Source organism: Mauremys reevesii, linkage group 3 (assembly GCF_016161935.1).
Source record: "Mauremys reevesii isolate NIE-2019 linkage group 3, ASM1616193v1, whole genome shotgun sequence".
Lineage (NCBI taxonomy): Eukaryota > Metazoa > Chordata > Testudines > Geoemydidae > Mauremys > Mauremys reevesii.
The window spans coordinates 146,009,804-146,036,252 of NC_052625.1; the positions used below are offsets into that span (position 1 = coordinate 146,009,804).

General features: G+C 54.3%; 2 protein-coding genes across 3 annotated transcripts in view; one reads left to right on the top strand and one right to left on the bottom strand.

Moving 5' to 3' along the window:
- The window catches only part of ME1 (malic enzyme 1), a 358,155-nt gene that overhangs the window by 282,501 nt on the left and 49,205 nt on the right, over nucleotides 1-26,449 (top strand). The gene's annotated exons all lie outside the window — the stretch shown is intronic.
- The window catches only part of RWDD2A (RWD domain containing 2A), a 94,716-nt gene that overhangs the window by 663 nt on the left and 67,604 nt on the right, over nucleotides 1-26,449 (bottom strand). For both annotated transcript variants that reach the window (XM_039529891.1, XM_039529890.1), the window contains one exon: nucleotides 369-463. The gene's annotated coding sequence lies outside the window, so the exon portion shown is untranslated. The remainder of the gene's footprint in view (nucleotides 1-368; nucleotides 464-26,449) is intronic.

Below are 26,449 nucleotides of genomic sequence, written 5' to 3' on the forward strand. Positions count from 1 at the left end.
GGGGAACCCTGAACATTGGATCCACAATTCATGCCTCATGACTGCAGCTGTGTTGATGTGCACAAGCCTGCTTTCATCAATGAGGGCTTAGAACTGGGCCCAGTCTTTCTGAGAAAATTTCTCATTAAAGTCTAGAAATTTTGAATAATTCAGGAAATCGTATTTTGCTATAAGCATGTGGTAGTTAGCAACTTTCAATGGGAGACTAGCTTAAAAACTCCTTTAAATAATTTTATACTGGCATCAGAATTAGCTGTGACCCTCAATCATGATTACAGGACAAACTGCACTTTGGATGCCTTTAGTCCCTCTTAAATGCACTTCTTAGGTTCCTAGGTCTCTTGGCATTGACCCCCCCGTTCCCTTACCATATTAATGTGATAGAACCAGCTGGGTTTTCCACCTTTGTGAATCTTTCATTCTGGGAACGAGTGAGATGATTGAAGTGACTCAAAAACAGCATCTTAGGAAAAAATTAGGAGCTAGGGTTAGGGTTCCTATGGGTAGGGCTTCCGCCCTAGGGTAAGGGATCCTAAGGGTAGGACTTCCAGCACTAGGGTTAGGGTTCCTATGGGTAGGGCACTTGGAGCTAGGGTTAGGGTTCCTATGGGTAGGGCACTAGGAGCTAGGATTAGGTTCCTCTTGGTAGGGCTTCCCGCCCTAGGGTTACGGTTCCTATGGATAGGGCACTTGGAGCTCGGATTAGGGTTCCTAATGGTAGGGCATTTGGAGCTAGGGTAAGGGTTCCTAGGGCTAGGGTTCCTATGGGTAGGACTTCCCGCCCTAGGGTTAGGGTTCCAATGGATAGGGCACCTGGAGCTAGGGTTAGGGTTCCCATGGGTAGGGCACTTGGAGCTAGGCTTAGGGTTCCTATTGGTAGGGCTTCCCCCCCTAGGTTTAGGGTTCCTATGGTAGGGCACTTAGAGCTAGGGTTAGGGTTTCTATGGGTAGGGCTTCCCGCCCTAGGGTTAGGGTTCCTATGGGTAGGGCACTTGGAGCTAGGATTAGGGTTCCTATGGACAGGGCAGTAGGAGCTTGGGCTAGGGTTCCTATGGGTAGGGCACTTGGAGCTAGGGTTAGGGTTCCTATGGCTAGGGCACTTGGAGCTTGGGTTAGAGTTGCTTTTGGTAGGGCACTTGGAGCTAGGGTTAGTGTTCCTATGGATAGGGCTTCCCGCCCTAGGGTTAGGGTTCCGATGGATAGGGCATCTGGAGCTAGGGTTAGGGTTCCCATGGGTAGGGCACTTGGAGCTAGGGTTAGGGTTCCTATTCGTGGGGCTTCCCACCCTAGGGTTAGGGTTCCTATGGGTAGGGCACTTGGAGCTAGGGTTAGGGTTCCTATGGGTAGGGCTTCCCACCCTAGGGTTAGGGTTCCTATGGGTAGAGCTTCCCTACCTATGGTTAGGGTTCCTATGGGTAGGGCACTTGGAGTTAGGGTTAGGGTTCCTATGGATAAGGCACTTGGAGCTAGGGTTAGGGTTCCTATTGGTAGGGCTTCCAGCCCTAGGGCTAGGGTTTCTATGGGTAGGGCTTCCTGCCCTAGGGTAGGGTTCCTATGGGTACGGCACTTGGAGCTAGGGTTAGAGCTCCTATGGGTAGGGCAATTGGACCTGGGGTTATGGTTCCTATGGGAAGGGCACTTGGAGCTAGGGTTAGGGTTCCTATTGGTAGGGCTTCCCACCTTAGGGTTAGGGTTCGTATGGGTAGGGCACTTGGATCTAAGGTTAGGGTTCCTATTGGTAGGACTTTCCGCCCTAGGGTTAGGGTTACAATGCGACTGCACTTAGAGCTAGGGTTAGGGTTCCTATTGGTAGGGCTTCCCGCCCTACGGTTAGGGTTCCTGTGTATAAGGCACTTGGAGCTTGGGATAGGGTTCCTATGGGTAGGGCTTCCTGCCCTAGGGTTAGGGTTCCGATGGATAGGGCACCTGGAGCTAGGATTAGGGTTCCCATGGGTAGGGCACTTGGAGCTAGGCTTAGGGTTCCTATTGGTGGGGCTTCCCGCCCTACGTTTAGGGTTCCTATGGGTAGGGCACTTGGAGCTAGGGTTAGGGTTTCTATGGGTAGGGCTTCCCGCCCTAGGGATAGGGTTCCTATGGGTAGGTCACTTGGAGCTAGGGTTAGCTCCCCCCTAGGGTAGGGTTCTTAGGAGCAGGCCAATAGGACCTAGAGTTAGGGCTCCTATGGGAAGGGCACTTGGAGCTAGGGTTAGGGTTCCTATGGGTAGGGAACTTGGAGCTAGGGTTAGGGTTCCTATGGGTAGGGCTTCCCGTCCTAGCGTTAGGCTTCCTATGGGTAGGGCACTTGGAGCTAGGGTTAGGGTTCCTATGGGTAGGGCACTTGGAGCTAGGGTTAAGGTCCCTATGGGTAGGGCTTCCTGCCCTACGGTTAGGGCTCATATGCGTGGGGCACTTGGAGCTAGGGTTATGGTTCCTATGAGTAGGGCACTTGGAGCTAAGGTTAGGTTCCTCTTGGTACGGCTTCCCGCCCTACGGTTAGGGTTCCTATGGATAGGGCACTTGGAGCTCTGGTTAGGGTTCCTTTTGGTTGGGCACTTGGAGCTACAGTTAAGGTTCCTATGGGTAGGGCTTCCCGCCCTACGGTTAGGGCTCCTATGCGTGGGGCACTTGGAGCCAGGGTTATGGTTCCTATGAGTAGGGCACTTGGAGCTAGGGTTAGGTTCCTCTTGGTAGGGCTTCCCGCCCTACGGTTAGGGTTCCTATGGATAGGGCACTTGGAGCTCGGGTTAGGGTTCCTATGGACAGGGCAGTAGGAGCTGGGGTTAGGGCACCTATGGGTAGGGCACTTGGAGTTAGGGTTCGGGTTCCTATGGGTAGGGCACTTGGAGCTAGGGTTAGGGTTCCTTTTGGTAGGGCACTTGGAGCTAGGGTTAGCGTTGCTATGGGTAAGGCTTCCTGCCGTAGGGTTAGGGTTCCGATGGATAGGGCACCTGGAGCTAGGGTTAGGGTTCCCATGGGTAGGGCTTCCCGCCCTAGGATTAGGGTTTCTATGGGTAGGGCACTTGCAGCTAGGGTTAGGGTTCCTATGGTTAGGGCAGTTCAAGCTAGAGTTAAGGCTCCTCTGGGTAGGGTACTTGGAGGTAGGGTTAGGGTTCCTATGGGTAGCGCTTCCCGCCCTAGGGTTAGGGTTCCTATGGGTAGGGCTTCCCTACCTAGAGTCAGGGTTCCTATGGGTAGGGCACTTGGAGCTAGGGTTAGGGTTCCTACGGTAGGGCACTTGGAGCTAGTGTTGGGCTTCCTAAAGGTAGGGCGCTTGGAGCTAGGTTTAGGGTTCCTATGGATAAGGCACTTGGAGCTAGGGTAAGGGTTCCTATTCGTGGGGCTTCCCACCCTAGGGTGAGGGTTCCTATGGGTAGGGCTCCCCCCCAGGGTTAGGGTTCCTATGGGTAGGGCTTCCTGCCCTAGGGTAGGGTTCCTATGGATAGGGCACTTGGAGCTAGGGTTAGGGTTCCTATTCGTGGGGCTTCCCACCCTAGGTTTAGGGTTCCTATGGGTAGGGTTTCCCGTCCTAGGGTTAGGGTTCCTATGGGTAGAGCTTCCCTACCTATGGCTAGGGTTCCTATGGGTAGGACACTTGGAGTTAGGGTTAGGGTTCCTACGGGTAAGGCACTTGGAGCTAGTGTTGGGCTTCCTAAAGATAGGGCACTTGGAGTCAGGTTTAGGGTTCCTATGGATAAGGCACTTGGAGCTAGGGTTAGGGTTCCTATTGGTAGGGCTTCCAGCCCTAGGGCTAGGGTTTCTATGGGAAGGGCAGTTGCAGCTTGGGTTAGGGTTCCTATGGGTAGAGCTTCCCACCCTAGGGTTAGGGTTCCTATGGGTAGGGCTTCCTGCCCTAGGGTAGGGTTCCTATGGGTAGGGCACTTGGAGCTAGGGTTAGAGCTCCTATGGGTAGGGGAATTGGACCTAGGGTTAGGGTGCCTATGGGTAGGGCACTTGGATCTAAGGTTAGGGTTTCTATGGGTAGGGCTTCCTGCCCTAGTGTTAGGTTTCCTATGCGTAGGGCACTTGGAGCTAGGGTTAGGTTCCTCTTGGTAGGGTTTCCCGCCCTACGGTTAGGGTTCCTCTGGGTACGGCACTTGGTGTTAGGGTTAGAGTTCCTTTTTGGTTGGGCACATCGAACTAGGGTTACCGTTCCTATGGATAAGGCACTTGGAGCTTGGGCTAGCGTTCCTATGGGTAGGGCACTTGGAGTTTGGGATAGGGTTCCTGTGGGTAGGGCTTCCCGCCCTAGGGTTAGGGTTCCTATGGGTAGGACACTTGGAGCTAGGGTTAGGGTTCCTATGGGTAGGACTTCCTGCCCTACCGTAGGGTTCTTATGGGTAGGGCTTCCCGCCCTACAGTTAGGGTTCCGATGGATAGGGCACCTTGAGCTAGGATTAGGGTTCCCATGGGTAGGGCACTTGGAGCTAGGGTTAGGGTTTCTATGGGTAGGGCTTCCCGCCCTAGGGTTAGGGTTCCTATGGGTAGAGCACTTGGAGCTAGGGTTAGGGTTCCTATGGACAGGGCAGTAGGAGCTAGGCTTAGCGCTCCTATGGTTAGGGCACTTGAAGCTAGGGTAAGGGTTCCTATGGGTAGGGCTTCCCGCCCTAGGGTTAGGGTTCCTATGGGTAGGACACTTGGAGCTTGGGCTAGGGTTCCTATGGGTAGGGCTTCCCGCCCTAGGGTTAGGGTTCCTATGGGTAGGACACTTGGAGCTTGGGCTAGGGTTCCTATGGGTAGGACACTTGGAGCTAGGGTTAGGGTTCCTATAGGTAGGGCACTTGAAGCTTGGGTTAGGGTTCCTATGGGTAGGGCACTTGGGGTTAGGGTTAGGGTTGCTTTTGGTACGGTACTTGGAGCTAGGGTTAGCGTTCCTATGGGTAGGGCTTCCCGCCCTAGGGTTAGGGTTCCGATAGATAGGGCATCTGGAACTAGGGTTAGGGTTCCCATGGGTAGGGCACTTGGAGCTTGGGTTAGGGTTCCTATGGGTAGGGCACTTGGAGCTAGGGTTAGGGTTCCTATGGGTAGGGCACTTGGAGCTAGGGTTAGCGTTCCTATGGGTAGGGCACTTGGAGCTTGGGTTAGGGTTCCTATGGGTAGGGCTTCCCACCCTAGGGTTAGGGTTCCTATGGGTAGGGCACTTGGATCTAAGGTTACGGTTTCTATGGGTAGGGCTTCCTGCCCTATTGTTAGGGTTCCTATGGGTAGTGCACTTGGAGCTAGGGTAAGGGTTCCTATGGGTAGGGCTTCCCGCCCTAGGGTTAGGGTTCCTATGGGTAGGACACTTGGAGCTTGGGCTAGGGTTCCTATGGGTAGGGCACTTGGGGTTAGGGTTCCTATGGGTAGGGCACTTGGAGCTTCGGTTAGGGTTCCTATCGGTATGGCACTTGGAGCTATCGTTAGGGTTCCTATGGGTACGGCACTTGGAGCTAGGGTTATGGTTGCTTTTGGTAGGGCACTTGGAGCTAGGCTTAGCGTTCCTATGGGTAGGGCTTCCCGCCCTAGGGTTAGGGTTCCGATAGATAGGGCATCTGGAACTAGGGTTAGGGTTCCCATGGGTAGGGCACTTGGAGCTTGGGTTAGGGTTCCTATGGGTAGGGCACTTGGAGCTAGGGTTAGGGTTCCTATGGGTAGGGCACTTGGAGCTAGGGTTAGCGTTCCTATGGGTAGGGCACTTGGAGCTTGGGTTAGGGTTCCTATGGGTAGGGCACTTGGAGCTAGGGTTAGGGTTCCTATGGGTAGGCCACTTGGAGCTAGGGTTATGGTTGCTTTTGGTAGGGCACTTGGAGATAGGGTTAGCGTTCCTATGGGTAGGGCTTCCCGCCCTAGTGTTAGGGTTCCTATGGGTAGGGCTTCCCGCCCTAGGGTTAGTGTTCCGATGGGTAGGGCACTTGGAGCTTGGGCTAGCGTTCCTATGGGTAGGGCACTTGGAGTTTGGGATAGGGTTCCTGTGGGTAGGGCTTCCCGCCCTAAGGTTAGGGTTCCTATGGGTAGGACTTCCTGCCCTACCGTAGGGTTCTTATGGGTAGGGCTTCCCGACCTACAGTTAGGGTTCCGATGGATAGGGCACCTTGAGCTAGGATTAGGGTTCCCATGGGTAGGGCACTTGGAGCTAGGGTAAGGGTTCCTATGGGTAGGGCTTCCCGCCCTAGGGTTAGGGTTCCTATGGGTAGGACACTTGGAGCTTGGGCTAGGGTTCCTATGGGTAGGGCTTCCCGCCCTAGGGTTAGGGTTCCTATGGGTAGGACACTTGGAGCTTGGGCTAGGGTTCCTATGGGTAGGACACTTGGAGCTAGGGTTAGGGTTCCTATAGGTAGGGCACTTGAAGCTTGGGTTAGGGTTCCTATGGGTAGGGCACTTGGGGTTAGGGTTAGGGTTCCTATTGAGTGCGGTACTTGGAGCTAGGGTTAGCGTTCCTATGGGTAGGGCTTCCCGCCCTAGGGTTAGGGTTCGATAGATAGGGCATCTGGATCTAGGGTTAGGGTTCCCATGGGTAGGGCACTTGGAGCTTGGGTTAGGGTTCCTATGGGTAGGGCACTTGGAGCTAGGGTTAGGGTTCCTATGGGTAGGGCACTTGGAGCTAGGGTTAGCGTTCCTATGGGTAGGGCACTTGGAGCTTGGGTTAGGGTTCCTATGGGTAGGGCTTCCCACCCTAGGGTTAGGGTTCCTATGGGTAGGGCACTTGGATCTAAGGTTACGGTTTCTATGGGTAGGGCTTCCTGCCCTATTGTTAGGGTTCCTATGGGTAGTGCACTTGGAGCTAGGGTAAGGGTTCCTATGGGTAGGGCTTCCCGCCCTAGGGTTAGGGTTCCTATGGGTAGGACACTTGGGGTTATGGTTCCTATGGGTAGGGCACTTGGAGCTTCGGTTAGGGTTCCTATCGGTATGGCACTTGGAGCTATCGTTAGGGTTCCTATGGGTACGGCACTTGGAGCTAGGGTTATGGTTGCTTTTGGTAGGGCACTTGGAGCTAGGCTTAGCGTTCCTATGGGTAGGGCTTCCCGCCCTAGGGTTAGGGTTCCGATAGATAGGGCATCTGGAACTAGGGTTAGGGTTCCCATGGGTAGGGCACTTGGAGCTTGGGTTAGGGTTCCTATGGGTAGGGCACTTGGAGCTAGGGTTAGGGTTCCTATGGGTAGGGCACTTGGAGCTAGGGTTAGCGTTCCTATGGGTATGGCACTTGGAGCTTGGGTTAGGGTTCCTATGGGTAGGGCACTTGGAGCTAGGGTTAGGGTTCCTATGGGTAGGCCACTTGGAGCTAGGGTTATGGTTGCTTTTGGTAGGGCACTTGGAGATAGGGTTAGCGTTCCTATGGGTAGGGCTTCCTGCCCTAGTGTTAGGGTTCCTATGGGTAGGGCTTCCCGCCCTAGGGTTAGTGTTCCGATGGGTAGGGCACTTGGAGCTTGGGCTAGCGTTCCTATGGGTAGGGCACTTGGAGTTTGGGATAGGGTTCCTGTGGGTAGGGCTTCCCGCCCTAAGGTTAGGGTTCCTATGGGTAGGACTTCCTGCCCTACCGTAGGGTTCTTATGGGTAGGGCTTCCCGACCTACAGTTAGGGTTCCGATGGATAGGGCACCTTGAGCTAGGATTAGGGTTCCCATGGGTAGGGCACTTGGAGCTAGGGTAAGGGTTCCTATGGGTAGGGCTTCCCGCCCTAGGGTTAGGGTTCCTATGGGTAGGACACTTGGAGCTTGGGCTAGGGTTCCTATGGGTAGGGCTTCCCGCCCTAGGGTTAGGGTTCCTATGGGTAGGACACTTGGAGCTTGGGCTAGGGTTCCTATGGGTAGGACACTTGGAGCTAGGGTTAGGGTTCCTATAGGTAGGGCACTTGAAGCTTGGGTTAGGGTTCCTATGGGTAGGGCACTTGGGGTTAGGGTTAGGGTTGCTTTTGGTACGGTACTTGGAGCTAGGGTTAGCGTTCCTATGGGTAGGGCTTCCCGCCCTAGGGTTAGGGTTCCGATAGATAGGGCATCTGGAACTAGGGTTAGGGTTCCCATGGGTAGGGCACTTGGAGCTTGGGTTAGGGTTCCTATGGGTAGGGCACTTGGAGCTAGGGTTAGGGTTCCTATGGGTAGGGCACTTGGAGCTAGGGTTAGCGTTCCTATGGGTAGGGCACTTGGAGCTTGGGTTAGGGTTCCTATGGGTAGGGCTTCCCACCCTAGGGTTAGGGTTCCTATGGGTAGGGCACTTGGATCTAAGGTTACGGTTTCTATGGGTAGGGCTTCCTGCCCTATTGTTAGGGTTCCTATGGGTAGTGCACTTGGAGCTAGGGTAAGGGTTCCTATGGGTAGGGCTTCCCGCCCTAGGGTTAGGGTTCCTATGGGTAGGGCACTTGGAGCTTGGGGTAGGGTTCCTATGGGTAGGGCACTTGGGGATAGGGTTCCTATGGGTAGGGCACTTGGAGCTACGGTTAGGGGTCCTATCGGTATGGCACTTGGAGCTAGAGGTAGTGTTCCTAGGGGTACGGCACTTGGAGCTAGGGTTATGGTTGCTATTGGTAGGGCACTTGGAGCTAGGCTTAGACTTCCTATGGGTAGGGCTTCCCGCCCTAGGGTTAGGGTTCCGATAGATAGGGCATCTGGAACTAGGGTTAGGGTTCCCATGGGTAGGGCACTTGGAGCTTGGGTTAGGGTTCCTATGGGTAGGGCACTTGGAGCTAGGGTTAGGGTTCTTATGGGTAGGGCACTTGGAGCTAGGGCTAGCGTTCCTATGGGTAGGGCACTTGGAGCTTGGGTTAGGGTTCCTACGGGTAGGGCACTTGGAGCTAGGGTTAGGGTTCCTATGGGTAGGCCACTTGGAGCTAGGGTTATGGTTGCTTTTGGTAGGGCACTTGGAGATAGGGTTAGCGTTCCTATGGGTAGGGCTTCCCGACCTAGTGTTAGGGTTCCTATGGGTAGGGCACTTGGAGCTAGGGTTAGAGCTCCTATGGAAAGGGCAATTGGACCTAGGGTTATGGTTCCTATGGGTAGGGCACTTGGAGCTAGGGTTAGGGTTCCTATGGGCAGGGCACTTGGAGCTAGGGTTAGCGTTCCTATGGGTAGGGCTTCCCGCCCTATGGTTAGGCTTCCGATAGATAGGGCATCTGGAGCTAGGGTTAGGGTTCCCATGGGTAGGGCACTTGGAGCTAGGGATAGGGTTCCTATGGGTAGAGCTTTCCTACCTATTTGTTAGGGTTCCTATGGGTAGGGCGCTTGGAGCTAGGTTTAGGGTTCATATGGATAAGTCACTTGGAGGTAGGGTTAGGGTTCCTATTGGTAGGGCTTTCAGCCCTAGGGCTAGGGTTTCTATGGGAAGGGCAGTTGCAGCTTGGGTTAGGGTTCCTATGGGTAGGGCTTCCCACCCTAGGGTTAGGGTTCCTATGGGTAGGGCACTTGGATCTAAGGTTAGGGTTTCTATGGGTAGGGCTTCCTGCCCTAGTGTTAGGTTTCCTATGGGTAGGGCATTTGGAGTTAGGGTTAGGGTTCCTATGGGTAGTGCTGCCCGCCCTAGGGTTAGGTTTCCTATGGGTAGGGCACTTGGATCTAAGGTTAGGGTTTCTATGGGTAGGGCTTCCTGCCCTAGTGTTAGGTTTCCTATGGGTAGGGCACTTGGAGCCAGGATTAGGGTTCCTATGGACAGGGCAGTAGGAGCTAGGGTTAGGGCTCCTATGGGTAGGGCACTTGGAGATAGGGTAAGAGTTCCTATGGGTAGGGCTTCCCGCCCTAGGGTTAGGGTTCCTATGAGAAGGACACTTGGAGCTTCGGCTAGGGTTCCTATGGGTAGGGTACTTGGAGCTAGGGTTAGGGTTCCTATGGGTAGGGCACTTGGAGCTAGGGTTAGGGTTCCTATGGGTAGGGCACTTGGAGCTAGGGTTAGGGTTTCTATGGGTAGGGCACTTGGAGCTAGGTTTATGGTTGCTTTTGGTAGGGCACTTGGAGCTAGGGTTAGCGTTCCTATGGGTAGGGCTTCCCGCCCTAGGGTTAGGGTTCCTATGGGTAGGACACTTGGAGCTTGGGCTAGGGTTCCTATGGGTAGGGCACTTGGAGCTAGGGTTAGGGTTCCTATGGGTAGGGCACTTGGAGCTAGGGTTAGGGTTCCTATGGTTAGGGCACTTGGAGCTTGGGTTAGGGTTCCTATGGGTAGGGCACTTGGAGCTAGTGTTAGGGTTCCTATGGGTAGGGCTTCCCGCCCTAGGGTTAGTGTTCCGATGGGTAGGGCACTTGGAGCTAGGGTTAGAGCTCCTATGGAAAGGGCAATTGGACCTAGGGTTATGGTTCCTATGGGTAGGGCACTTGGAGCTAGGGTTAGGGTTCCTATGGGTAGGGCAATTGGAGCTTGGGTTAGGGTTCCTATGGGTAGGGCACTTGGAGCTATCGTTAGGGTTCCTATGGGTACGGCACTTGGAGCTAGGGTTATGGTTGCTTTTGGTAGGACACTTGGAGCTAGGGTTAGCGTTCATATGGGTAGGGCTTCCCGCCCTAGGGTTAGGGTTCCGATAGATAGGGGATCTGGACCTAGGTTTATGGTTGCTTTTGGTAGGGCACTTGGAGCTAGGGTTAGCGTTCCTATGGGTAGGGCTTCCCGCCCTTGGGTTAGGGTTCCTATTGGTAGGGCTTCCCGCCCTAGGGTTAAGGTTCCGATAGATAGGGCATCTGGAGCTAGGGTTAGGGTTCCCATGGGTAGGGCACTTGGAGCTAGGGTTAGGGTTCCTATTCGTGGGGCTTCCCACCCTAGGGTTAGGGTTCCTATGGGTAGGGCACTTGGAGCTAGGGTTAGGGTTCCTATGGGTAGAGCTTTCCTACCTATGGTTAGGGTTCTTATGGGTAGGGCGCTTGGAGCTAGGTTTAGGGTTCATATGGATAAGGCACTTGGAGGTAGGGTTAGGGTTCCTATTGGTAGGGCTTCCAGCCCTACGGCTAGGGTTTCTATGGGAAGGGCAGTTGCAGCTTGGGCTAGGGTTCCTATGGGTAGGGCACTTGGAGCTAGGGTTAGGGTTCCTATGGGTAGGGCACTTGCAGCTAGGGTTAGGGTTCCTATGGGTAGGGCACTTGGAGCTAGGGTTAGGGTTCCCATGGGTAGGGCACTTGGTGCTAGGGTTATGGTTGCTTTTGGTAGGGCACTTGGAGCTATGGTTAGGGTTCCTATGGGTAGGGCACTTGGAGCTAGGATTAGGGTTCCTATTCGTGGGGCTTCCCACCCTAGGGTTAGGGTTCCTATGGGTAGGGCACTTGGAGCTAGGGTTAGGGTTCCTATGGGTAGAGCTTTCCTACCTATGGTTAGGGTTCTTATGGGTAGGGCGCTTGGAGCTAGGTTTAGGTTCAGATGGATACGGCACATGGAGCTAGTGTTAGGGTTCCTATTGGAAGGGCTTGCTGCCCTACGGATAGGGTTTCTATTGTTAGGGCAGTTGCAGCTTGGGCTAGGGTTCCTATGGGTAGGGCACTTGGAGCTAGGGTTAGGGTTCCTATGGGTAGGGCACTTGGAGCTAGGGTTAGGGTTCCTATGGGTAGGGCACTTGGAGCTAGGGTTAGGGTTCCCATGGGTAGGGCACTTGGAGCTAGGGTTATGGTTGCTTTTGGTAGGGCACTTGGAGCTAGGTTGAGGGTTCCTATGGGTAGGGATTCCCACCCTAGGGCTAGGGTTCCTAAGGTCAGGGAACGTGGAGAGAGGGTTAGGGTTCCTATGGGTAGGACACTTGGAGATAGGGTTAGGGTTCCTATTGGTAGGGCACTTGGAGCTAGGGTTAGGGTTCCTATGGGTAGGGCACTTGGAGCTTGGGTTATGGTTCCTATGGGTAGGGCACTTGGAGCTAGGGTTAGGGTTCCTATGGGTAGGCCACTTGGAGCTAGGGTTATGGTTGCTTTTGGTAGGGCACTTGGAGCTAGGGTTAGCGTTCCTATGGGTAGGGCTTCCCGCCCTAGTGTTAGGGTTCCTATGGGTAGGGCTTCCCGCCCTAGGGCTAGGGTTCCTATGCGAGTGCACTTAGAGCTAGGGTTAGGGTTCCTAATGGTAGGGTATTTGGAGCTAGGGTTAGGGTTCCTATGGATAAGGCACTTGGAGCTAGGGTTAGGGTTCCTATGGGTAGAGCTTTCCTACCTATGGTTAGGGTCCTTATGGGTAGGGCGCTTGAAGCTAGGTTTAGGGTTCATATGGATAAGGCACATGGAGGTAGGGTTAGGGTTCCTATTGGTAGGGCTTCCAGCCCTACGGCTAGGGTTTCTATGGGAAGGGCAGTTGCAGCTTGGGCTAGGGTTCCTATGGGTAGGGCACTTGGAGCTAGGGTTAGGGTTCCTATGGGTAGGGCACTTGGAGCTAGGGTTAGGGTTCCTATGGGTAGGGCACTTGGAGTTAGGGTTAGGGTTCCCATGGGTAGGGCACTTGGAGCTAGGGTTATGGTTGCTTTTGGTAGGGCACCTAGAGCTAGGGTTAGGGTTCCTATGGGTAGGGCTTCCCGCCCTAGGGCTAGGGTTCCTATGGGTAGGGCACTTGGAGCTAGGGTTAGGGTTCCTATGGGTAGGGCACTTGGAGCTAGGGTTAGGGTTCCTATGGGTAGGGCACTTGGAGCTAGGGTTAGGGTTCCTATGGGTAGGGCACTTGGAGCTAGGGTTAGGGTTTCTATGGGTAGGGCACTTGGAGCTTGGGTTAGGGTTCCTATGGGTAGGGCACTTGGAGCTAGGGTTAGGGTTCCCATGGGTAGGGCACTTGGAGCTAGGGATAGGGTTCCTATGGGTAGAGCTTTCCTACCTATTTGTTAGGGTTCCTATGGGTAGGGCGCTTGGAGCTAGGTTTAGGGTTCATATGGATAAGTCACTTGGAGGTAGGGTTAGGGTTCCTATTGGTAGGGCTTTCAGCCCTAGGGCTAGGGTTTCTATGGGAAGGGCAGTTGCAGCTTGGGTTAGGGTTCCTATGGGTAGGGCTTCCCACCCTAGGGTTAGGGTTCCTATGGGTAGGGCACTTGGATCTAAGGTTAGGGTTTCTATGGGTAGGGCTTCCTGCCCTAGTGTTAGGTTTCCTATGGGTAGGGCATTTGGAGTTAGGGTTAGGGTTCCTATGGGTAGTGCTGCCCGCCCTAGGGTTAGGTTTCCTATGGGTAGGGCACTTGGATCTAAGGTTAGGGTTTCTATGGGTAGGGCTTCCTGCCCTAGTGTTAGGTTTCCTATGGGTAGGGCACTTGGAGCCAGGATTAGGGTTCCTATGGACAGGGCAGTAGGAGCTAGGGTTAGGGCTCCTATGGGTAGGGCACTTGGAGATAGGGTAAGAGTTCCTATGGGTAGGGCTTCCCGCCCTAGGGTTAGGGTTCCTATGAGAAGGACACTTGGAGCTTCGGCTAGGGTTCCTATGGGTAGGGTACTTGGAGCTAGGGTTAGGGTTCCTATGGGTAGGGCACTTGGAGCTAGGGTTAGGGTTCCTATGGGTAGGGCACTTGGAGCTAGGGTTAGGGTTTCTATGGGTAGGGCACTTGGAGCTAGGTTTATGGTTGCTTTTGGTAGGGCACTTGGAGCTAGGGTTAGCGTTCCTATGGGTAGGGCTTCCCGCCCTAGGGTTAGGGTTCCTATGGGTAGGACACTTGGAGCTTGGGCTAGGGTTCCTATGGGTAGGGCACTTGGAGCTAGGGTTAGGGTTCCTATGGGTAGGGCACTTGGAGCTAGGGTTAGGGTTCCTATGGGTAGGGCACTTGGAGCTTGGGTTAGGGTTCCTATGGGTAGGGCACTTGGAGCTAGTGTTAGGGTTCCTATGGGTAGGGCTTCCCGCCCTAGGGTTAGTGTTCCGATGGGTAGGGCACTTGGAGCTAGGGTTAGAGCTCCTATGGAAAGGGCAATTGGACCTAGGGTTATGGTTCCTATGGGTAGGGCACTTGGAGCTAGGGTTAGGGTTCCTATGGGTAGGGCAATTGGAGCTTGGGTTAGGGTTCCTATGGGTAGGGCACTTGGAGCTATCGTTAGGGTTCCTATGGGTACGGCACTAGGAGCTAGGGTTATGGTTGCTTTTGGTAGGACACTTGGAGCTAGGGTTAGCGTTCCTATGGGTAGGGCTTCCCGCCCTAGGGTTAGGGTTCCGATAGATAGGGGATCTGGACCTAGGTTTATGGTTGCTTTTGGTAGGGCACTTGGAGCTAGGGTTAGCGTTCCTATGGGTAGGGCTTCCCGCCCTTGGGTTAGGGTTCCTATTGGTAGGGCTTCCCGCCCTAGGGTTAAGGTTCCGATAGATAGGGCATCTGGAGCTAGGGTTAGGGTTCCCATGGGTAGGGCACTTGGAGCTAGGGTTATGGTTCCTATTCGTAGGGCAACACGCCCTAGGGTTAGGGTTCCTATGGGTAGGGCACTTGGAGCTAGGGTTAGGTTCCTATGGGTAGAGCTTTCCTACCTATGGTTAGGGTTCTTATGGGTAGGGCGCTTGGAGCTAGGTTTAGGGTTCATATGGATAAGGCACTTGGAGGTAGGGTTAGGGTTCCTATTGGTAGGGCTTCCAGCCCTACGGCTAGGGTTTCTATGGGAAGGGCAGTTGCAGCTTGGGCTAGGGTTCCTATGGGTAGGGCACTTGGAGCTAGGGTTAGGGTTCCTATGGGTAGGGCACTTGCAGCTAGGGTTAGGGTTCCTATGGGTAGGGCACTTGGAGCTAGGGTTAGGGTTCCCATGGGTAGGGCACTTGGTGCTAGGGTTATGGTTGCTTTTGGTAGGGCACTTGGAGCTATGGTTAGGGTTCCTATGGGTAGGGGACTTGGAGCTAGGATTAGGGTTCCTATTCGTGGGGCTTCCCACCCTAGGGTTAGGGTTCCTATGGGTAGGGCACTTGGAGCTAGGGTTAGGGTTCCTATGGGTAGAGCTTTCCTACCTATGGTTAGGGTTCTTATGGGTAGGGCGCTTGGAGCTAGGTTTAGGGTTCATATGGATAAGGCACTTGGAGGTAGGGTTAGGGTTCCTATTGGTAGGGCTTCCAGCCCTACGGCTAGGGTTTCTATGGGAAGGGCAGTTGCAGCTTGGGCTAGGGTTCCTATGGGTAGGGCACTTGGAGCTAGGGTTAGGGTTCCTATGGGTAGGGCACTTGGAGCTAGGGTTAGGGTTCCTATGGGTAGGGCACTTGGAGCTAGGGTTAGGGTTCCCATGGGTAGGGCACTTGGAGCTAGGGTTATGGTTGCTTTTGGTAGGGCACTTGGAGCTAGGGTTAGGGTTCCTATGGGTAGGGCTTCCCGCCCTAGGGCTAGGGTTCCTATGGGTAGGGCACTTGGAGCTAGGGTTAGGGTTCCTATGGGTAGGGCACTTGGAGCTAGGGTTAGGGTTCCTATTGGTAGGGCACTTGGAGCTAGGGTTAGGGTTCCTATGGGTAGGGCACTTGGAGCTTGGGTTATGGTTCCTATGGGTAGGGCACTTGGAGCTAGGGTTAGGGTTCCTATGGGTAGGCCACTTGGAGCTAGGGTTATGGTTGCTTTTGGTAGGGCACTTGGAGCTAGGGTTAGCGTTCCTATGGGTAGGGCTTCCCGCCCTAGTGTTAGGGTTCCTATGGGTAGGGCTTCCCGCCCTAGGGCTAGGGTTCCTATGCGAGTGCACTTAGAGCTAGGGTTAGGGTTCCTAATGGTAGGGTATTTGGAGCTAGGGTTAGGGTTCCTATGGATAAGGCACTTGGAGCTAGGGTTAGGGTTCCTATGGGTAGAGCTTTCCTACCTATGGTTAGGGTCCTTATGGGTAGGGCGCTTGAAGCTAGGTTTAGGGTTCATATGGATAAGGCACATGGAGGTAGGGTTAGGGTTCCTATTGGTAGGGCTTCCAGCCCTACGGCTAGGGTTTCTATGGGAAGGGCAGTTGCAGCTTGGGCTAGGGTTCCTATGGGTAGGGCACTTGGAGCTAGGGTTAGGGTTCCTATGGGTAGGGCACTTGGAGCTAGGGTTAGGGTTCCTATGGGTAGGGCACTTGGAGTTAGGGTTAGGGTTCCCATGGGTAGGGCACTTGGAGCTAGGGTTATGGTTGCTTTTGGTAGGGCACCTAGAGCTAGGGTTAGGGTTCCTATGGGTAGGGCTTCCCGCCCTAGGGTTCCTATGGGTAGGGCACTTGGAGCTAGGGTTAGGGTTCCTATGGGTAGGGCACTTGGAGCTAGGGTTAGGGTTCCTATGGGTAGGGCACTTGGAGCTAGGGTTAGGGTTCCTATGGGTAGGGCACTTGGAGCTAGGGTTAGGGTTTCTATGGGTAGGGCACTTGGAGCTTGGGTTAGGGTTCCTATGGGTAGGGCACTTGGAGCTAGGGTTAGGGTTCCTATGGGTAGGCCACTTGGAGCTAGGGTTATGGTTGCTTTTGGTAGGGCACTTGGAGCTAGGGTTAGTGTTCCTATGGGTAGGGCTTCCCGCCCTAGTGTTAGGGTTCCTATGGGTAGGGCTTCCCGCCCTAGGGCTAGGGTTCCTATGCGAGTGCACTTAGAGCTAGGGTTAGGGTTCCTAATGGTAGGGTATTTGGAGCTAGGGTTAGGGTTCCTATGGATAAGGCACTTGGAGCTAGGGTAAGGGTTCCTATGGGTAGGGCTTCCTGCCCTAGGGTAGGGTTCCTATTGGTAGGGCACTTGGATCTAAGGTTAGGGTTGCTTTTGGTAGGGCACTTGGAGATAGGGTTAGCGTTCCTATGGGTAGGGCTTCCCGCCCTAGTGTTAGGGTTCCTATGGGTAGGGCTTCCCGCCCTAGGGTTAGAGCTCCTATGGAAAGGGCAATTGGACCTACGGTTAGGGTTCCTATGGGTAGGGCACTTGAAGCTTCGGTTAGGGTTCCTATGGGTAGGGCACTTGGAGCTATCGTTAGGGTTCCTATGGGTACGGCACTTGGAGCTAGGGTTATAGTTGCTTTTGGTAGGACACTTGGAGCTAGGGTTAGCGTTCCTATGGGTAGGGCTTCCCGCCCTAGGGTTAGGGTTCCGATAGATAGGGCATCTGGAGCTAGGGTTAGGGTTCCCATGGGTAGGGCACTTGGAGCTAGGGTTAGGGTTCCTATTCGTGGGGCTTCCCACCCTAGGGTTAGGGTTCCTATGGGTAGGGCACTTGGAGCTAGGGTTAGGGTTCCTATGGGTAGAGCTTTCCTACCTATGGTTAGGGTTCTTATGGGTAGGGCGCTTGGAGCTAGGTTTAGGGTTCATATGGATAAGGCACTTGGAGGTAGGGTTAGGGTTCCTATTGGTAGGGCTTCCAGCCCTACGGCTAGGGTTTCTATGGGAAGGGCAGTTGCAGCTTGGGCTAGGGTTCCTATGGGTAGGGCACTTGGAGCTAGGGTTAGGGTTCCTATGGGTAGGGCACTTGGAGCTACGGTTAGGGTTCCTATGGGTAGGGCACTTGGAGCTAGGGTTAGGGTTCCCATGGGTAGGGCACTTGGAGCTAGGGTTATGGTTGCTTTATGTAGGGCACTTGGAGCTAGAGTTAGGGTTCCTATGGGTAGGGCACTTGGAGCTAGGGTTAGGGTTCCTATGGGTAGGGCACTTGGAGCTAGGGTTAGGGTTCCTATGGGTAGGGCACTTGGAGCTAGGGTTAGGGTTCCTATGGGTAGGGCACTTGGAGCTTGGGTTAGGGTTCCTATGGGTAGGGCACTTGGAGCTAGGGTTAGGTTTCCTATGGGTAGGCCACTTGGAGCTAGGGTTATGGTTGCTTTTGGTAGGGCACTTGGAGCTAGGGTTAGCGTTCCTATGGGTAGGGCTTCCCGCCCTAGTGTTAGGGTTCCTATGGGTAGGGCTTTCCGCCCTAGGGCTAGGGTTCCTATGCGAGTGCACTTAGAGCTAGGGTTAGGGTTCCTAATGGTAGGGTATTTGGAGCTAGGATTAGGGTTCCTATGGATAAGGCACTTGGAGCTTGGGCTAGGGTACCTATGGGTAGGGCACTTGGAGCTAGGGTTAGGGTTCCTATGGGTAGGGCACTTGGAGCTAGGGTCATGGTTCCTATGGGTAGGGTTTCCTGCCCTAGGATTAGGGTTCCTATTGGTAGGGCTTCCCACCCTAGGGTTAGGGTTCCTATGGGTAGGGCTTCCTGCCCTAGGGTAGGGTTCCTATTGGTAGGGCACTTGGAGCTAGGGTTAGAGCTCCTATGGGTAGGGCAATTGGACCTAGGGTTATGGTTCCTATCTGTAGGGCACTTGGAGCTAGGGTTAGGGTTCCTATTGGTAGGGCTTCCCACCCTAGGGTTAGGGTTCCTATGGGTAGGGCACTTGGATCTAAGGTTAGGGTTTCTATGGGTAGGGCTTCCTGCCCTAGTGTTAGGTTTCCTATGCGTGGGGCACTTGGAGCTAGGGTTATGGTTCCTATGGGTAGGGCACTTGGAGCTAGGGTTAGGTTCCTCTTGGTAGGGCTCCCGCCCTAGGGTTAGGGTTCCGATGGATAGGGCAGCTGGAGCTAGGGTTAGGGTTCCTATTGGTGGGGCTTCCCGCCCTACGTTTAGGGTTCCTGTGGGTAGGGCACTTGGAGCTAGGGTAAGGGTTCCTATGGGTAGGGCACTTGGTGCTAGGGTTAGGGTTACTATGGGTAGTGCTTCCCGCCCTACGTTTAGGGTTCCTATGTGTATTGCTCTTGGAGCTAGTGTTAGGGTTCCTATGGACAGGGCAGTAGGAGCTAGGGTTAGGGCTCCTATGGGTAGGGCACTTGGAGCTAGGGTAAGGGTTCCTATGGGTAGGGCTTCCCGTCCTAGCGTTAGCCTTCCTATGAGTAGGGCAATTGGAGCTAGGGTAAGGGTTCCTATGGGTAGGGCTTCCCATCCTAGCGTTAGCCTTCCTATGAGTAGGGCAGTTGGAGCTCGGGTTAGGGTTCCTCTGGGTAGGGCACTTGGTGCTAGGGTTAGAGTTCCTTTTGGTTGGGCACTTGGATCTAGGGTTAGCGTTCCTATTGGTAGGGCTTTCCGCCCTAGGGTTAGGGTTCCTATGCGAGTGCACTTAGAGCTAGGGTTAGGGTTCCTAATGGTAGGGTATTTGGAGCTAGGGTTAGGGTTCCTATGGGTAGGGCACTTGGAGCTAGGGTCAGGGTTCCTATGGGTAGGGCACTTGGAGCTAGGGTTAGGGTTCCTATGGGTAGGGCACTTGGAGCTAGGGTTAGGGTTCCTATGGGTAGGGCACTTGGAGCTAGGGTTAGGTTCCTCTTGGTACGGCTCCCGCCCTAGGGTTAGGGTTCCCATGGATAGGGCAGCTGGAGCTAGGGTTAGGGTTCCCATGGATAGGGCACTTGGAGCTAGGCTTAGGGTTCATATTGGTGGGACTTCCCGCCCTACGTTTAGGGTTTCTGTGGGTAGGGCACTTGGTGCTAGGGTAAGGGTTCCTATGGGTAGGGCACTTGGTGCTAGGGTAAGGGTTCCTATGGGTAGGGCACTTGGTGCTAGGGTTAGGGTTACTATGGGTAGGGCTTCCCGCCCTAGGGTTAGGGTTCCTATGGGAAGGGCACTTGGAGCTAGGGTTAGGGTTCCTATGGGTAGGGCACTTGGAGCTAGGGTTCGGGTTCCTTTTTGGTAGGGCACTTGGAGCTAGGGTTAGGGTTCCTTTTTGGTAGGGCACTTGGAGCTAGGGTTAGCGTTACTATGGGTAAGGCTTCCTGCCCTAGGGTTAGGGTTCCGATGGATAGGGCACCTGGAACTAGGGTTAGGGTTCCCATGGGTAGGGCTTCCCGCCCTAGGATTAGGGTTTCCATGGGTAGGGCACTTGGAGCTAGGGTTAGGGTTCCTATGGTTAGGGCAGTTCAAGCTAGGGTTAAGGCTCCTATGGGTAGGGTACTTGGAGCTAGGGTTAGGGTTCCTATGGGTAGGGCTTCCCGCCCTAGGTTAGGGTTCCTATGGGTAGGGCTTCCCTACCTAGAGTCAGGGTTCCTATGGGTAGGGCACTTGGAGCTAGGGTTAGGGTTTCTACGGGTAGGGCACTTGGAGCTAGTGTTGGGCTTCCTAAAGGTAGGGCGCTTGGAGCTAGGTTTAGGGTTCGTATGCATAAGGCACTTGGAGCTACGGTAAGGGTTCCTATTGGTAGGGCTTCCCGCCCTAGGGTTAGGGTTCCTATGGGTAGGGCTTCCCGCCCTAGGGTTAGGGTTCCTATGGGTAGGGCTTCCTCCCTAAGCGTTAGGGTTCCTATGGGTAGTGCACTTGGAGCTAGGGTTAGAGTTACTATGGGTAGGGCACTTGGAGCTAGGGTTAGGATTCCTATGGGTAGGACACTAGGAACTAGGGTTAGGGTTCCTATGGGTAGGACACTTGGAGCAAGGGTTAGGGTTCCTATGGGTAGGGCACTTGGAACTAGCGTTAGGGTTCCTATGGGTAGGGCACTTGGAACTAGCGTTAGGGTTCCTATGGGTAGGGCACTTGGAACTAGGGTTAGGGTTCCTATGGGTAGGGCACTTGGAGCTTGCGTTAGGGTTCCTATGGGTAGGGCACTTGGAGCTATCGTTAAGGTTCCTATGGGTAGGGCACTTGGAGCTAGGGTTATGGTGGCTTTTGGTAGGGCACTTAGAGCTAGGGTTAGGTTCCTCTTGGTAGGGCTCCCGCCCTAGGGTTAGGGTTCCGATGGATAGGGCATCTGGAGCTAGGGTTAGGGTTCCTATGGATAGGGTTTCCCACCCTAGGGTTAGGTTTCCTATGGGTAGAGCTTCCCTACCTATGGCTAGGGTTCCTATGGGTAGGGCACTTGGAGTTAGGGTTAGGGTTCCTACGGGTAAGGCACTTGGAGCTAGTGTTGGGCTTCCTAAATATAGGGCGCTTGGAGCTAGGTTAGGGTTCCTATGGGTAGGGCACTTGGAGCTAGGGTCATGGTTCCTATGGGTAGGGTTTCCTGCCCTATGGGTAGGGCACTTGGAGCTAGGGTTAGGTTCCTCTTGGTAGGGCTTCCCGCCCTAGGATTAGGGTTCCGATGGATAGGGCATCTGGAGCTAAGGTTAGGGTTCCTATGGGTAGGGCACTTGGAGCTAGGGTCATGGTTCCTATGGGTACGGTTTCCTGCCCTATGGGTAGGGCACTTGGAGCTAGGGTTAGGTTCCTCTTGGTAGGGCTTCCCGCCCTAGGATTAGGGTTCCGATGGATAGGGAATCTGGAGCTAGGGTTAGGGTTCCCATAGGTAGGGCACTTGGAGCTAGGGTTAGGGTTCCTATGGGTAGGGCACTTGGAGCTATCGTTAGGGTTCCTATGGGTACGGCACTTGGAGCTAGGGTTATGGTTGCTTTTGGTAGGACACTTGGAGCTAGGGTTAGCGTTCCTATGGGTAGGGCTTCCCGCCCTAAGGTTAGGGTTCCGATAGATAGGGCATCTGGAGCTAGGGTTTGGGTTCCCATGGGTAGGGCACTTGGAGCTAGGGTTAGGGTTCCTATTCGTGGGGCTTCCCACCCTAGGGTTAGGGTTCCTATGGGTAGGGCACTTGCAGCTAGGGTTAGGGTTCCTGTGGGTAGAGCTTTCCTACCTATGGTTAGGGTTCTTATGGGTAGGGCGCTTGGAGCTAGGTTTAGGGTTCATATGGATAAGGCACTTGGAGGTAGGGTTAGGGTTCCTATTGGTAGGGCTTCCAGCCCTACGGCTAGGGTTTCTATGGGAAGGGCAGTTGCAGCTTGGGCTAGGGTTCCTATGGGTAGGGCACTTGGAGCTAGGGTTAGGGTTCCTATGGGTAGGGCACTTGGAGCTAGGGTTAGGGTTCCCATGGGTAGGGCACTTGGAGCTAGGGTTATGGTTGCTTTTGGTAGGGCACTTGGAGCTAGGGTTAGGGTTCCTATGGGTAGGGCTTCCCGCCCTAGGGCTAGGGTTCCTATGGGTAGGGCACTTGGAGCTAGGGTTAGGGTTCCTATGGGTAGGGCACTTGGAGCTAGGGTTAGGGTTCCTATGGGTAGGGCACTTGGAGCTAGGGTTAGGGTTCCTATGGGTAGGGCACTTGGAGCTTGGGTTAGGGTTCCTATGGGTACGGCACTTGGAGCTAGGGTTAGGTTTCCTATGGGTAGGCCACTTGGAGCTAGGGTTATGGTTGCTTTTGGTAGGGCACTTGGAGCTAGGGTTAGCGTTCCTATGGGTAGGGCACTTGGAGCTAGAGTTAGGGTTCCTTTTTGGTAGGGCACTTGGAGCTAGGGTTAGCGTTACTATGGGTAAGGCTTCCTGCCCTAGGGTTAGGGTTCCGATGGATAGGGCACCTGGAGCTAGGGTTAGGGTTCCCATGGGTAGGGCTTCCCACCCTAGGATTAGGGTTTCCATGGGTAGGGCACTTGGAGCTAGGGTTAGGGTTCCTATGGTTAGGGCAGTTCAAGCTAGGGTTAATTCTCCTATGGGTAGGGTACTTGGAGCTAGGGTTAGAGTTGCTATGGGTAGGGCACTTGGAGCTAGGGTTAGAGTTGCTATGGGTAGGGCACTTGGAGCTAGGGTTAGGGTTCCTATGGGTAGGACACTAGGAACTAGGGTTAGGGTTCCTATGGGTAGGACACTTGGAGCAAGGGTTAGGGTTCCTATGGGTAGGGCACTTGGAACTAGCGTTAGGGTTCCTATGGGTAGGGCACTTGGAACTAGCGTTAGGGTTCCTATGGGTAGGGCACTTGGAACTAGGGTTAGGGTTCCTATGGGTAGGGCACTTGGAGCTTGGGTTAGGGTTCCTATGGGTAGGGCACTTGGAGCTATCGTTAGGGTTCCTATGGGTAGGGCACTTGGAGCTAGGGTTATGGTGGCTTTTGGTAGGGCACTTAGAGCTAGGGTTAGCGTTCCTATGGGTAGGGCTTCCCGCCCTAGGATTAGGGTTCCGATGGATAGGGCATCTGGAGCTAGGGTTAGGGTTCCCATGGGTAGGGCACTTGGAGCTAGGGTTAGGGTTCCTATTCTTGGGCCTCCCCACCCTAGGGTTAGGGTTCCTATGGGTAGGGCACTTGGAGCTAGGGTTAGGGTTCCTATGGATAGGGTTTCCCACCCTAGGGTTAGGGTTCCTATGGGTAGAGCTTCCCTACCTATGGCTAGGGTTCCTATGGGTAGGGCACTTGGAGTTAGGGTTAGGGTTCCTACGGGTAAGGCACTTGGAGCTAGTGTTGGGCTTCCTAAATATAGGGAGCTTGGAGCTAGGTTTAGGGTTCCTATGGATAAGGCACTTGGAGCTAGGGTTAGGGTTCCTATTGGTAGGGCTTCCAGCCCTAGGGCTAGGGTTTCTATGGGAAGGGCAGTTGCAGCTTGGGTTAGGGTTCCTATGGGTAGGGCTTCCCACCCTAGGGTTAGGGTTCCTATGGGTAGGGCTTCCTGCCCTAGGGTAGGGTTCCTATTGGTAGGGCACTTGGAGCTAGGGTTAGAGCTCCTATGGGTAGGGCAATTGGACCTAGGGTTATGGTTCCTATGGGTAGGGCACTTGGAGCTAGGGTTAGGGTTCCTATTGGTAGGGCTTCCCACCCTAGGGTTAGGGTTCCTATGGGTAGGGCACTTGGATCTAAGGTTAGGGTTTCTATGGGTAGGGCTTCCTGCCCTAGTGTTAGGTTTCCTATGCATGGGGTACTTGGAGCTAGGGTTATGGTTCCTATGGGTAGGGCACTTGGAGCTAGGGTAGGTTCCTCTTGGTAGGGCTTCCCGCCCTACGGTTAGGGTTCCTATGGGTAGGGCACTTGGTGCTAGGGTTAGAGTTCCTTTTGGTTGGGCACTTGGAGCTAGGGTTAACGTTCCTATTGGTAGGGCTTTCCGCCCTAGGGTTAGGATTCCTATGCGAGTGCACTTAGAGCTACGGTTAGGGTTCCTAATGGTAGGGTATTTGGAGCTAGGGTTAGGGTTCCTATGGATAAGGCACTTGGAGCTTGGGCTAGGGTTCCTATGGGTAGGGCACTTGGAGTTTGGGATAGGGTTCCTATGGGTAGGGCTTCCCGCCCTAGGGTTAGGATTCCTATGGGTAGGACTTCCTGCCCTACCGTAGGGTTCTTATGGGTAGGGCTTCCCGCCCTAGGGTTAGGGTTCCGATGGATAGGGCACCTGGAGCTAGGATTAGGGTTCCCATGGGTAGGGCACTTGGAGCTAGGGTTAGGGTTTCTATGGGTAGGGCTTCCCGCCCTAGGGTTAGGGTTCCTATGGGTAGGGCACTTGGAGCTAGGCTTAGCTCCCCCCTAGGGTAGGGTTCTTATGAGCAGGCCAATAGGAGCTAGAGTTAGGGCTCCTATGGGTAGGGCACTTCGAGCTAGGCTTATGGTTCCTATGGGTAGGGCTTCCCGCCCTAGGGTTAGTGTTCCTATGGGTAGGGCACTTGGAGCTAGGGTTAAAGTTGCTATGGGTAGGGCACTTGGAGCTAGGGTTAGGGTTCCTATGGGTAGGGCACTTGGAGCTAGGGTTAGGGTTTCTATGGGTAGGGCACTTGGAGCTAGGGTTAGGGTTCCTATGGGTAGGGCACTTGGAGCTAGGGTTAAGGTTCCTATGGGTAGGAATTCCCGCCCTACGGTTAGGGCTCCTATGCGTGGGGCACTTGGAGCTAGGGTTATGGTTCCTATGAGTAGGTCACTTTGAGCTAGGGTTAGGTTCCTCTTGGTAGGGCTTCCCGCCCTACGGTTAGGGCTCCTATGCGTGGGGCACTTGGAGCTAGGGTTATGGTTCCTATGAGTAGGGCACTTGGAGCTAGGGTTAGGTTCCTCTTGGTAGGGCTTCCCGCCCTAGGGTTAGGGTTCCTATGGGTAGGACTTCCTGCCCTACAGTACGGTTCTTATGGGTAGGGCTCCCGCCCTAGGGTTAGGGTTCCAATGGATAGGGCAGCTGGAGCTAGGGTTAGGGTTCCCATGGGTAGGGCACTTGGAGCTAGGCTTAGGGTTCCTATTGGTGGGGCTTCCCGCCCTACGTTTAGGGTTCCTGTGGGTAGGGCACTTGGAGCTAGGGTAAGGGTTCCTATGGGTAGGGCACTTGGAGCTCGGGTTAGGGTTCCTATGGATAAGGCACTTGGAGCTTGGGCTAGGGTTCCTATGGGTAGGGCACTTGGAGTTTGGGATAGGGTTCCTATGGGTAGGGCTTACCGCCCTAGGGTTAGGATTCCTATGGGTAGGACTTCCTGCCCTACCGTAGGGTTCTTATGGGTAGGGCTTCCCGCCCTAGGGTTAGGGTTCCGATGGATAGGGCACCTGGAGCTAGGATTAGGGTTCCCATGGGTAGGGCACTTGGAGCTAGGCTTAGGGTTCCTATTGGTGGGGCTTCCCGACCTACGTTTAGGGTTCCTATAGGTAGGGCACTTGGAGCTAGGGTTAGGGTTTCTATGGGTAGGGCTTCCCGCCCTAGGGTTAGGGTTCCTATGGGTAGGGCACTTGGAGCTAGGGTTAGCTCCCCCCTAGGGTAGGGTTCTTATGAGCAGGCCAATAGGAGCTAGAGTTATGGCTCCTATGGGTACGGCACTTCGAGCTAGGGTTATGGTTCCTATGGGTAGGGCTTCCCGCCCTAGGGTTAGTGTTCCTATGGGTAGGGCACTTGGAGCTAGGGTTAAAGTTGCTATGGGTAGGGCACTTGGAGCTAGGGTTAGGGTTCCTATGGGTAGGGCACTTGGAGCTAGGGTTAGGGTTCCTATGGGTAGGGCACTTGGAGCTAGGGTTAAGGTTCCTATGGGTAGGAATTCCCGCCCTACGGTTAGGGCTCCTATGCGTGGGGCACTTGGAGCTAGGGTTATGGTTCCTATGAGTAGGGCACTTGGAGCTAGGGTTAGGTTCCTCTTGGTAGGGCTTCCCGCCCTACGGTTAGGGCTCCTATGCGTGGGGCACTTGGAGCTAGGTTTATGGTTCCTATGAGTAGGGCACTTGGAGCTAGGGTTAGGTTCCTCTTGGTAGGGCTTCCCGCCCTAGGGTTAGGGTTCCTATGGGTAGGACTTCCTGCCCTACAGTAGGGTTCTTATGGGTAGGGCTCCCGCCCTAGGGTTAGGGTTCCAATGGATAGGGCAGCTGGAGCTAGGGTTAGGGTTCCCATGGGTAGGGCACTTGGAGCTAGGCTTAGGGTTCCTATTGGTGGGGCTTCCCGCCCTACGTTTAGGGTTCCTGTGGGTAGGCACTTGGAGCCAGGGTTAGGGTTCCTATGGGTAGGGTACTTGGAGCTAGGGTTAGGGTTCTTGTCGGTAGATCACTTGGAGCTAGGATTAGGGTTCCTATGGGAAGGGATTCCCACCCTAGGGTTAGGGTTCCTGTGGATAGGGCTTCCAGCCCTATGTTTAGTGTTCCTTTGGGTAAGGCTCTTGGAGCTAAGGTTTCTATGGGTAGGGCACTAGGAGCTAGGGTTAGGGTTAATATCGGAAAGGCGCTTGGAGATAGAGTTAGGGTTCCTATGGGTAGGGCTTCCCTCCCTAGGGTTAGGGTTCCTTTGGGTAGGGCACTTGGAACTAGTGTTTGGGTTCCTATGGGTAGGGTTTCCCGACCTAGGGTTAGGGTTCCTATGGGTAGGGCACTTGGATCTAGGGTTAGGGTTCCTATTGGTAGGGCACTTGGAGCTAGTGTTAGGGTTCCTATGGATAGGGCTTTCCGCCCTAGAGTTACGGTTCCTATGGGTTGGGCTTCCTGTCCTAGGCTAGAGTTCGTATGGGTAGGGCACCTGGAGCTAGGGTTACGGTTCCT